Source organism: Bombyx mori, chromosome 15, assembly GCF_030269925.1.
Source record: "Bombyx mori chromosome 15, ASM3026992v2".
In the NCBI taxonomy this organism is placed as follows: Eukaryota; Metazoa; Arthropoda; class Insecta; order Lepidoptera; family Bombycidae; genus Bombyx; species Bombyx mori.
The window spans coordinates 14,283,390-14,296,599 of NC_085121.1; the positions used below are offsets into that span (position 1 = coordinate 14,283,390).

The following is a 13,210-nucleotide window of genomic DNA, read 5'->3' on the forward strand; positions in this document are numbered from 1 at the left end:
GGCCGTTTTCAATAACCTATCTATCCCTAGTTTCGGTTACTAAAGATAGACAAATCTATATTTTTGTCCTTACTTACGTTCCAATAACCTATCGACGGGCAGCAGTTCCTATCGGATTTATCTATCCATCGTCGGGAGGACGGATAGCCTGCTAAAGATAGAACGCTCATACAAATCGTGCTTACTTCCGTTTCAATATGAGTTTTAAGTAACTCTCCGGTAGGCGGCGCTATCTCTAGTATGGGCATTCGCTTATCTGTCAAAATCGGCCGGTTACATGTTTATCTTTCGAAAGTAAATCGCTATAATTTAATAATTGTTTCTCTTCATATTGGCATATTGTAGCAGTGATGATAGTGATATGGAATTATTTCAAATGATAATGGATTGTGATGCAGATAGTGATAGTGAGGCCGATATCATATGGTTAGGAAAATAAAGATCGTCTGAATTACATGGCGAAGATCAATAATTACGAATTTGACTATAGATTTCTGAGCAAAGGTGTTGTGAATGAATTGACTAATTTAATGAGACCATATTTGAGTGTAACGTCAAAAAGGTAAGATAAATTTTAACCATAAAAGTACTCGTTATTACAACTTATATTTGTTTATAGCAATAGCAAAATTATACCTAATTTTTGTTGTGTTACAAAATCACACTCAACAGGAATTCTATAAAATACTGCTGGATTCCCATGGTGCCCTAAATGACATTCATATACTAATACAATAACCTGGTAGGCTATTTACCTTCATTCTTATTACACACTGATACCTCTACATTTTATATTTGTGTTACAGATTCAAATATAGGAGAGGAATTTAGAAATAGAAAAAGAGTATTTTGAATGTGTAATTTGTGTGCAATGCATCATTGATGTTTCAAAATGTTGTTGCTTGATGGCCTGGGTCTACTCATGATACAACTATAATTAACCATTCCGATTGAAAAGGTATTTCTTATTTATATTACCTTATTTATATTATATATTTAGGTGTTTATATGAATTTAATATGACATTATTATAATAAATTATCTACATATCAAGAGAACATTGATAACAAGGTGGACTTGGAAATTGCTATTTGCTTGCCGATAGAGGCTATCCCCACAACCCTATCTTTTAACGTGATTAATTAACCCACATACTCAATCGGAACGATTTAAAATGAATCACATATTAAAACAAGAAATACTATAGAGAGGTGATCTTTTTTTTTAGTTAAGAGCTTGTTATACTGTATTGTAAAATAATTTAAGCGAATAATGTATAATTTTCAGATGCATTGGTGTTTGTAAAAGAAGACTCCCTGTATATCATTGAAAAGTAGATTAAAACTAGAAAATATGCAAGCTGTTATTATAGCTGCCATGCTGCATAATATCGTCAGAAGTATGAATTTCGAAGAATTAGAATCAGAAATTTCAGTCGCAGATACTCATATAATAATATCATTGTTCGTAACAATTTTTCAAAACTTACATCTGAAATACAACTATGTACATATAAATAATTGCTTCCAAAGATAATTTATAAAATAAACTCCAAAGATAATTTGACTATTTTTTATTTTCCAAAATGATAATTACATGGTAGTTAGTACATGCAAGATATTTAATTTAGAATTTGTACATATACTTAAAAAACTATCTAACATAAAATTACTATTGCCTACTTAATTTATGAAATTTAATATTCCTTTTAAGTAATTTTTAATTTTTTAAATTATCTAAATCTAACTTAACTTTTGCTACAACAATCTCCTTTTCTTTATTTTCCAAGTCAAGTCTCTTTTTTGCTATTAGATATTCTGCTAATGCATTGTCCCTATGCTAGCCTTGCATTTCTTTTCTTCCATCTTGTTTCCGCTTGGCTGTAAAAGTGTTAAAAATATTATATGTGACCTACAACAATGTGCATGCTTTATCCAAATTTTCATCTGCAATCCTTACCACCTCTAGCCTGTAACAAAGAGCATAATTATTTCAAATACTACGGCAACCTGAAGAAAAAATCATGTTTATCAATGTGTTATTAGAGACAAACAATCAACTAATTATACTAACCTTACTAAGGTTGTTTCTTATGTTGCCGTAGCGTTCTTTAAGTTTTCCCATTTTAGTCGAAGCTGCGATGGAGTTCGTGGGAAACGACGAATCGACAAATTAAAATCATTTACAAGGGTTTGCCAAGCCTGCTCCTTCAATTTATTGTTTGTGGCATTTGTTGCCTTATTATTGAAATGTTTTTTCGCCGCCACAAGTTCTGCTAGAATCATCGTCTCATCTTTTGTCATGGGTGCTGCCTTTCTTGACTGAAAAAGATATATTTTCTAAACTTGAACTCAAAGTTTTCAAAGTAAAATTATTATTATCAATGTAGTTCATAGATACTTACAGAATTCATTTTATTTCACTGTAGCTCTTTAATTATAAACACACTTAGAATTATAAACGAAAGTTTTAAAGCGTTTTGGAGGTAAGTCATCATCTAATATAGTAGGTAAACAATAGAAAAACAAACAAAAGAAACTGATCACTGCTTATTGGCAAACGGACTGTCAAAACGTTTCGTTTCATAATTTCGACTAGGATAAAAATAGCAATACGTCCAATTTAAAAAAATCTACATATGTTTTTATTACTTTTTGTTATAAACAAATGTGTTTATGATAGTCTACAATATGCTGGTTAAATTATAGTTATAATTTAGAATAAAATAAAATAAGTCTTGATCCTGATGTTGTTTCGTATTTGTAGTAGAACGAAACGTATCAAGAGGCTCGGATAAATCGGAGGGAAGAAGCTATCTACTGTTGGTTAAAGAGAGATAGCACTTATCCGTGATTGTGAAACGCAAACTAAGGATAGATACGCTCTTGCTGATATTCGGAGATAGCTATCTATCCGAAAACTCAGATACGTTATTGAAAACGGCCGTAAGTCAGTTAGGTTTTATAAGTTATTTATAGAGCAAAGACTGCATGCAACCTTCGACAAAGACTCTACGAAGTATTAGTTCCGGATCCCGTAGAGTTTTACTTCTATGTCAGGCTGGGGATCTGTAAGTATTAGCTACTTATTAATAACACATACAGGATTCAACAAACGAGGCAATGAGGGTGTTTATTATTATTTTTTGCGAAGTACACTTTATTACGTCACTAATATCAGAGTGCAGGCATGCGAGACAGAGATAGTCTAATGTTCCAACTTTGCACCTGTCTTGCAACCGACTTAAGTAATGGATTATTTATTAATCAGATTTCGAAATCGTTTAAAAAAATCCATTTACGTTTTTACAATATTTTTTGTGGCTATATAATAATAATTTTACATAATTATCATTCAGGATGCTTCCCTATTAACCGTTCTGATTTTCTAAAGATAATATTCATTAATTCAGTCATTATTCATGTAAATTTGTCTACGTAAAAATTATGTTTATACACATAATAATAACAGCCCTGATCTCCAATTACGAGCGCTTTACTCAGCTTCGCTCCTTATTAAACTTTCTCGTAAACGAATCGAGAAGAAAGCGGAGGTGTGAGAGAAATGGACGGATTTGAAGTAACGATAATTATAACAGCAATTAAATCAGAAATATTTCCTATGATATTCCATGGCAGATGTCTTACTGTAAGATATACTTATAATGTGACTGTAATAAAATGCTTGATAAGTATTTCTTTTTATTAATATTTTATTATCAATAAATAAATGTTTTTATACGTACCTACAAATACTTTTGGCCGTATACAAAATTTGTTTGTTTCTAATTTTCAATAGCGCTCAAAATGGAGGCTATATTTGTACATATTTTTGGCAGTGAGTTTGGATATGTGACAAAAGCGTTGACAGAAAATTTCTAAAAAAAAAAGTCGATGAAGGCATTATTTAAATGTGGCGCTCTTTCTTTACTAAAGAAAAAAAAAATGCTTTCGCTTAAATATATTTGCCGACAAGCTTACCCAAGTTTTACTCGGCGTTGGATCATGGGCGTCAGATACGAAAATTATGTTTCAGCCATCGCATCGATACTATTTCAATATTGTTTCGTGATGATATCGTTAACGCTCGCTCGCTACATTGAGACGCCTCCAGGGTGGCGAGATTCTTAAATTATTTTTGCTCATTTTCTCTGCACCGCCGGACGGTATAATTGTAAAGGACGTACTGTTGATTTTTTTTAAATCTTCAATATAAAACGGGTTTTCAGAGCCTATCTACTTTTTTGCGTAGTTATTCTCAATAGTATTGAACACGATATAATAAACTAGACATAAGATCGTAGCCAGGTCCCTGAAACTGCGATACTTTAAGACCTAATATTTTTCTGTATGGAAACTAGCGACATCTTGTAGCGGATGTCCCTAAACTTCTATGTTGTTAAAGTTAAGGCTTTTAATTATTGTATAACTAAACACAGAAAAAAAAATACATAAATCATTCAAGTCTTTATTTGTTATAGACAAATTAATTAAATTAATTAAATTTTATCAATTTGTGACTCTGAAAGTTTTACAAAATCCTTCATTAAAAATAAAATATAGGATAGGTAATATGTTTATGCCATCTACAAGGGCAATGAAAAACTAATCGAAGCGAAGCCATCTAAAGCGAAGCCATCTAAAGCGAAGCCATCTAATCATCTTCTTCCCAATCTTCTTCTTTTTTTTCCCCACCTTATCTCACTAGGTGGGGTCGGTACAGCTAATTTTTCTCTTCCATTCTCTTCTATCAGCCGTCTCTCCACACTGACTCCTCTTTCTCTCATATCGTCATTCACACACTCTATCCATGTCTTCTTCGGTCGACCTTCTCCCCCTCTATCTTGCACTACCATTTCCATACATCTGCTAGTCACATGCATCTTCTCTCTACGCATCACATGTCTATACCACGCTAACCGTCCGCTCTTTAATTTATAGGGCACAGATAACCATTAAGACAAAAAAAGGTAAAACAATACAATTAATATTTGTTAAAACCGAATTTCAAGAAGAAGATAATGCAGATAATAATATGATTGATAAAATCGTTCAATTTTAGATAAGTGATGAAAGAAAATAATAATTTCGATTACCTATATGCCAATTAATTTTTTTAGATATCAAAGTCGTTATAGTAAAGATTGTACAAAATGTGTGCCTTTTTTTTCATGAAAGGGGTTGTTGCTTCCTTTAAAAATTTCCTTTGAAGTTTGCGTGTTAAATCACGAAGAGGGGAGCAAGTTTTCTGACTTTTCAAAAAGAGTTACATTTTAACTTAATATTTTGTTTATTGGGGGATAAAGTAATTGTTAAGAGAAAAACATGGACCGAAAATTCTTGCTTGCTTGTCGCATCCTCCTGCGTATATCCACCGCGGAGATATCACGCCTGCTCAATGACATTGATATATTAGTCTCTTGTTTTAGGATAGGCGGTATTCCTTAATCATAGAAAACAAAGGGCAATGGGATTGTAAGCCGACCGCTCACCGCGACCCGGATATATCTTTAGTATACATACAGCATTAAATATCTCCTTCCATTATGTATCAAGTATTTTCCTTTGCCAGATATTTTTTACTTTCACTGTGTTTGGTGTAAATTTCGGTGTTCATGAAAAAGCTATATTTATTTCTTTTTGTGTTGCACGTAAAATTATCAACATCCTATCTATCATCATTCATTAAGTCTCCGGTCTAACCAAAAAACACATTTTTATAGAGTTTTTTCTTTTTTTTATATTCCACTTTTTTCATATTGACTTTCTCTACTTTAGAAATGTGCATTCCAAAACTCTTGTAACTTTTCGATGCTCTATATATAAAATGATTTTTTCTTTTCTTTGATGTGGTAGCTTCGCGACAGAGATGTGCAGGATAGTATATATACATTTTAATTGCCTAGATGGTTGGACGAGCTCACAGCCCACCTGGTGTTAAGTGGTTACTGGAGCCTATAGACATCTACAACGTAAATGCGCCACCCACCTCGAGATATAAGTTCTAAGATCTCAGTATAATTAGTTACAACGGCTGCCCCACCCTTCAAACCGGAACGCATTACTGCTTCACGGCAGAAATAGGCAGAGTGGTGGTACCTACCCGTGCGGACTCACAAGAGGCCCTACCACCAGTAATAGCCGGTGATATCTACCCATGCGTGCTTATAATTAGCTCCATCACCACCCAGCTAAAAGTTATATTTAAAATGCAAAGCAACTTTTTCCCAGCTCTTGGTAAAATACTACAAGATAACAAATGGTAATTGAACTGAAATTAATTAATTTTTTTTTTTTTAACTGTAAATAAATAAATATTTTAATAACAATCACGCCACGTTAACTGGTCCCGTGGTAAGTTCGTAAAGAACTTGTGTTACAGGTACCAGATAACGGAAATAAATGTAAGATTTTTATTATACACATACATAATAATATATTTAATATACATCCATAACCCTGGAAATGACATTTATATTTATCATACAAATATCTTCCCTTCGCGGGATTCGAACCCGCGACCCCCTTGTGTAGTGACCATGTCACTTACCACTACACCAGACGGCCGTTAAAATTGACTGGCAATTGAATAGTAATAAGAAACAACGATTGGGTTTGTAAGACAACTAGGAAGACAGTAACATGCTTTTAGAACAAAAGAAAATAAACTATATTATAATTTCATAGAACGCTTACGAATATTCGTGAGGAATTTTTTAGGCCCGAATTTTTTGTTTAAATAATTTGAATTTTTCTTGCGTTGGGTTCAGGTTCAAAATTGAATGAAGTTTTAGAATGGCAACATAAGCACGTATTGGATTACGAAAGATATTTTTGGTAATCTGGAATCTGCTTATTTTGTATTAAATATAAAAAAAAAGAACATGTGATTAGGTAGCGGATTGGCTGAGCCCCTTGGATTACCGGATTTTTATGGGCCGCTGTTTGTCTGCGATGATAAAAATGTCTCATTATGGGTGGCGGAAGTAGCGTTATGACGTCTACAGGGTTAGGATACAAATACAGAATCTGACAAATACCGGAGTATATTCTAGTTTAGTTTATCTTTTTTTAAGCTGGCATGCTACAGGCATTCTACTAGAGGCGTATATATATTAAATCACATTAAAATTACAGGAAATCATTATTTATGCTTTAAATATATATTCAGGCAAAAAATAATCGGAAATGTGGTGTAAAAAGTGTTCAAAAGCGGTCGACATGTGACGGAAGACTCCTCGCTTTGGTAGGCCACCAACATTTGTAACTGGAGTTAACATTGCATAAGTGTAGGAAATTATGACTGAAACCTCTCATTCAAGTATAGGAGAGATAGCTTAACTTTCTGGGTGTCACGAGTCGTATCATTTTAAATAATCACTTGGGTATTAAATAAGTTGCCGCTCGGCCAGTTCCAAAAGACCAGACTTTTTCCTTAAGCACAATGACATAAGAATCGCTGCGGTCGTGCTAAAACGAGTAAATTCCGACCCGAAATTTAAGAAACGCACTTTTACTGGTGACGAGGCGTTGGTTTATGAGTTTGATATACAAACTAGTTCACAAACTTCAGAATGGCGCCTTCTGAAACCGATAAAAGCACGCCAAAGTCGATAAAAAATCAAAGTCATGTTGCCTGTTTTCTTTGACTATCGCGGTGTTGTGTTCCGGGAAGTCTTGCCGGAAAGTCAAATGGTAAATAAAGAATGTTTTTTTAGCGTTACGCGACGTTTAAGAGAGCAATTTCGACGTAAAATGCAACATTTATGATAACAATCGCTGCCTATTTCTGCCTTGAAGCAGTAATGCGTTTCGGTTTGAATTGTAGGGCACCCGTTGTAACTATACTGAGATCTTAGAACTTATATCTCAAGATGGGTGGCGCATTTGCGTTGTAGATGTCTATGGGCTCCAGTAACCATTTAACACCAGGTGGGCTGTGAGCTCGTCCACACAACTAAGCAATGAAAGAAAAAAGAAAAATTTTTTTTTTAGATTCTACGCGCCGATAATGGACCTTCGCACAGGGCATTATTGTGTAATAATTTTTGCCCAAAACTCAAAAAATACCATTGAGCAACCATCTCATTCACCAGATAACCGAATTCTTTCTTTTTGCTAAGTTCTAATTACCATTTCGTGGCACTCGTTTTCATTCGTTAGAAGACATAAAAGAGAATTTTCACGGCGAGAACTGAACTCAATTCTAAAGAAAGCATTAAAAAAATGTGATAATAAAGGTGACGAGATAACTTTGAATGAATAACTAACATTTTGTGTATTGTGTATGTAGCTTAATTTAATGCAAAAATAATAATATTGATATCGTAACCTATTCTTACCTTTCCACAACTATTCTAGAATCCCAGTAAAAATACTTTTCACATTCTGTTAGAAAATGGAAATACGAATTATTAAATGAAATTTTCAGATGTCAAAACAAGTTTTCCTCTAACACTCCAAGACCAATCTCATCCCCATCTTGATCATGACCCACAAATTAGGAAGCTCTTACGACAGGGTCGGATTTGGATTTTGACAATGGGTATATAATAAATAATATATAGAAAGAAATAATCTAAGATTTGTTTCATGGTAAACATAGCTCACTTCTCGCATGGTATTCAATGTAAACGCCGCAACCATCTTGAGAAAGGAGAAATCTCAGGTGCATTGTACATCAGCTGTCCCACCCTTCAGATACATGGCTGCTTCGTGGAACATACAAGCAGAACGATGTTACTATAGTCTAAGATGCTTATAAATCCTTGTAACCAATACGCTGCAGCCGCTTTCATTCATCAACTAAATTTCCAATATCATTAAGAAGAATTAATTTATTGATTCTGAGTTTTACATGCCCTATTACCTGCTAGCGTCCAATTTAAGTGGCAATATTGTTACGCCGGTAAGAGTAACGCCATCTATCGCCGAATAGTCGAACGAATATTGAAGGATCTAGTAGCACCCAGACGCTGGAGAAGTACAACGTCATCTATTGTCAGATAGCGGAAACACAATACTCGAAATGTGTGGAATATTCTCGATAATTCTAGGGATGTGGTATCGGCTATAAAAGCGTTGCAGAGATTGTATGCAGTTAGTAATCGTAACTACTCGAAGCGAAACAGCGAACGGATCACCTGAAGCGAAGCGGAAGAAGCGAATCGAGAATTTAGAAGTGTTTTAAGTGTCTAAGTGTTGAATACAGTTTTTAGTTGTACATACTTTGGTGGAATTTTATTTATCCCGAACCCCAGCGCGTAACATTGTTTATTATCTCTTGCAGAAGTTTTCAACTTAATCGTTTAATGATTTCGATTATGAAAAACACCTTTTTAACTCATATTACGTCCCTGTATTCTGATTGCTAAAGCATCAAGTCTCGACAAGGGCGACATTTAGCAAATTGCTACGTTTACGTAGGCCCGCACCTGTATTTAACTGCAGTTTTTCTTAGTTCCCCCGTTTGGAGCAAAATTACATTTTTGTTTCTTGTTTAGACATTTACGTCGGAGATTTAGTTAATGGATTGCTATTAAAGAATTATCCCCGTAGTTTGTTTAACATTTTTAGAGGGGGCGGTAAATCTGCGAACCTGACTAACGATCAAGGGAGGTTTGGAAGTCAGATTTAAATTTTTCAAATATCGCATTCAATGTTTTTCAAATCCCCGTTGTTTTGAATGGGCTATCCGATTTTGAGAATAACCGTTGAATCTTCCCCTTAACATCGCTATTAACGTTTAAAATAGACATTCAGATTTGAAATTCGACGCAGCTTGCAACAGCGAACAGTTGGGATTTGAATATAAATATCGTACAACAATACTTGTGTAGATGAAACTCGCATATATCATTTAGTTAGCTTAGTCAAATCAAACTGTTGCCAAATTTAAGGGATCGATTTAATTTTGGCTAGGGTTGAGCCTCTTGTCGGTTTTATTATCCCAACAGAGGTAATAACTCAGAATTGCGACAGAATCGATAGTTGTTGTTCCCCGAGGTGCTCGAAATAAGGCAGCCCTTCGGCATTGCCTCGAGTTATAGCCTCCATTAAGAAGGGTAAACCTTTTCAATAGTCGAAACTAATTCCAGTGCTTTAAGCTCCAATTTTGCATCCGTGTGTATGTTTTCATTATATGGCATCCATGGGCTCGAGTAATCAAGTTTTCTATTTATTGGATAATTTGTGGTCGTAGTAGTAACTACACTTAACTTGTAGTAATGTACTTGAGACCTTAGAACTTATATCTCAAGGTGGGTGGCGCATTGACGTCGTAGATTTCTATGGGCTCCAGTAACCACTTAACACCAGGTGGGCTGTGAGCTCGGCCACCTACCTAAGCAATAAAAAAAAATTTGTAGCGTTTTCGTTCAACAATTTTAAATAGTATTTTATTACTTGAAATTAATTCGATATTTCAGTAGTTTATCGCTGGGGATAAAAATCAAGAGACATTATTAAATATCTGCGCATATTAGATAAGGTTTTTCGTAAAAAAAAGTACAAAAGAATAATATTTACTAGAGGTCCCGCAGTAGTCGAAATTCGACTATAATTAATTGGAATTGTATAATAAGTTTGTACACTATTATGATTATATTTTATACTTCTATAATCACAAATTTCGGGCTACACTATAAAAAAATATTAATAAAGACAAACAATATTTAATCTATTCTCAATTTGACCACAGAGGTCAAGAACAAAAGTTTGACAATAAATAGTATGCATGCGTGTGTGCGTCAAATACATGGTATGTAGTGTGTGTAATGTTTTCTTTATTGATTTAATGTATCTTTTATGGATTATTTAAAAAAAATATTAGCATGGTGCACTTCTTCTCTATATTCTCTATAAGGTTGGAAAATTTCATACTCCTCCGTCAGCGCAATTTTCGTAAAAAGGGATACAAAGTTTTTGCTTCACGTATTAATCTAATATTTATAAAATTTGAAATGAATTGACTGCTGTCATTATGAGCGTAGGACGACCTGGCTTAGAAAGCTCAAGCTAAAGCTTCGATGACAGCTCAAATTTAAGGGATCAAACCAAAATGTTATGAACGTATGCACGTGCCGATCTTTTATATTCTTACAGTTCAACATACTCTTTTTTGAATTTATTTAATACCTTGGCTTTTGGTCCTAGAACCGAATTTTCATCGGATAATAATCCGCCGTAAAGGCTGAAACGATTTTTCGTACAATAACCCTCTAGTGATGTGTCAAATTAATCGATGTTTTTTTCTTTTTAGATGAAATAGTTTTTGCCACATTTATTGTTAATTTAGTTTAGATGAAAAATTGGAAAATCGATATTATAAAGTGAATTCTCACCTTAGAACGCAAAAAAGAAAAACCAATTTGCATTGTATTGTTACACCATCTCTCGTCGAATAGTCGAACGAATATCGAAGGATCTAGTAGCATCTAGATTGCTCGAGAAGTACAACGCCATCTATTGTCAGATAGCGGAAACACACAATACTCGACTTTTGTGGTATATTCTCGACGATTCTAGGAATTTCGTCTCGACTATAAAAGCGTTGCAGAGATGGCACGCAGTCAATCAGTAATCGGAACCACTCGAAGCGAAACAGCGAACGGATCACCTAAAGCGAAGCGGAAGAAACGAATTGAGAATTTTAAAGTGTTAGTTAAGGTTCTGCGTGCTAATACAGTTTTTAAATTGTAATTCGGTAGAATTTTATTTATGCCGAACCCCAGCGCGTAACAGTATTGACAACTAATAAGGTTACCAAAATGCTATCGAAACAACAAAGAAAACTAACGAATCTTCTTATAACTCAATTAGATAATCCTGCAGACAGAATGGCGACGTCGCCCAAAACACGTCATCTCGGATCCTCCCGATCCACTAACGGTGCTTCTAGGTACTTCAAGCACCGGTCACCGTTCTCGTCGAACCCGTCGCTTGCGACGAAGGGCTCGACGAGTAAATTAGCTCTCAGACACAGCCCACTGAGTTTGTTAGTCATATTAACAGATCGATCGAATTTATATAGAAATTTCGGTAACAGCGAATCGCCTCATTCGATAAACAATTCCGAAAAAATACAGTTCGCAATCCAAGATTAACAAAAGTAACAACCCACTGAGTTTCTCGCCGGATCTTCTCAGTGGGTCGCGTTTCCGATCCGGCCGTAGATTCTGCGAAGCATGACTCTTGCTAGGGTTCGTGTTAGCATCGTCGTCAGGTTTGAGCCCCGTGAGCTCACCTACTAGTTACGGTTACGCTGGAATAGCCTCTCTAGGCTACCAGTAGGCAGTAGGCAGCGGCTTGGCTCTGCTCCTGGCATTGCTGAAGTCCATGGGTGACGGTAAATACTTACCATCAGGTGGACCGTACGCTCGTCTGCCTACAAAGGCAATAAAAAAGAAAACCGGATTTGAGTTAACTTTTACGCTATCGAGAACGTTAAAAAAACTCGCGCTGAGCACACTGAGTCGGCAATTACCGTTCAAAGGCTTCAGTCTAAGAAAACTTGTAAATCTTCCATCTAATTATTAGATGGTAACACGACACAGTAATTACATCATCAAAACAAACTCGAAGTTGCCAGAGTTCTGAAACGCCATCGATCAAACCCACGTAATGTGATATGACTGCGTTTATTATGTCATTTGCCAAAGCTATCAACGGTGTTCCGTTTAAATCGCCTTCATGGTTAACACGCTTCTGACACACTCGTGCAATCTCTGGCTAGCAATCTAGCTAGCGAGTCGAATGAGGTAATTCAATAAACTAGTGGCCCCGCAGTAGTCGAAATTCGACTATAATTAAATGAAATTATAAGTTTAAACATTATTAAGGTTCCATTGTCAAACACAATTATAATTCGATAATATAATCACAGTATTCGCCAAAACTGCACTATAGATCAATAATATTAAAGACAAACAATATTAACCTATTTTCAATTCGACCACAAACTTTAAGCAATAACAAAAGTTTCCCAACTGGCAGTACACAAAGAGTATATTTTTATATATGTTTGTGTCAAATACATGGTAGTGTGTGTAATGTTTTCTTTATTGATTTAAAGCATCTTTTATGCATTATTTAAAAAGAAATTGTCATTGTGCACTCCTTCTCTATATTCTCTATAAGTGTGAGAAATTTCATTCATACTCCTCCGTCCACGCAATTTTCGTAAAAAGGGGTACAAAGTTTTTGCTTCGCGT

General features: G+C 34.9%; 2 long non-coding RNA genes across 4 annotated transcripts; one reads left to right on the forward strand and one right to left on the reverse strand.

Moving 5' to 3' along the window:
- LOC134200277 (uncharacterized) lies at positions 1 to 1,561 on the forward strand. 2 transcript variants are annotated; one of them, XR_009975103.1, is made up of 3 exons: positions 1 to 562; positions 807 to 958; positions 1,288 to 1,561. It is a non-coding gene; the product is annotated as an uncharacterized LOC134200277 (long non-coding RNA). The 2 variants fall into 2 exon arrangements; XR_009975104.1 differs by having other exon boundaries at positions 1 to 504.
- On the reverse strand, positions 1,559 to 4,300 carry LOC134200276 (uncharacterized). 2 transcript variants are annotated; one of them, XR_009975102.1, is made up of 3 exons: positions 2,405 to 2,959; positions 2,074 to 2,321; positions 1,559 to 1,969 (listed from the first exon to the last, which is right to left on the reverse strand). It is a non-coding gene; the product is annotated as an uncharacterized LOC134200276 (long non-coding RNA). The 2 variants fall into 2 exon arrangements; XR_009975101.1 differs by having other exon boundaries at positions 1,559 to 2,321; positions 2,405 to 4,300.
- Positions 4,301 to 13,210: the final 8,910 nt, after the last annotated feature.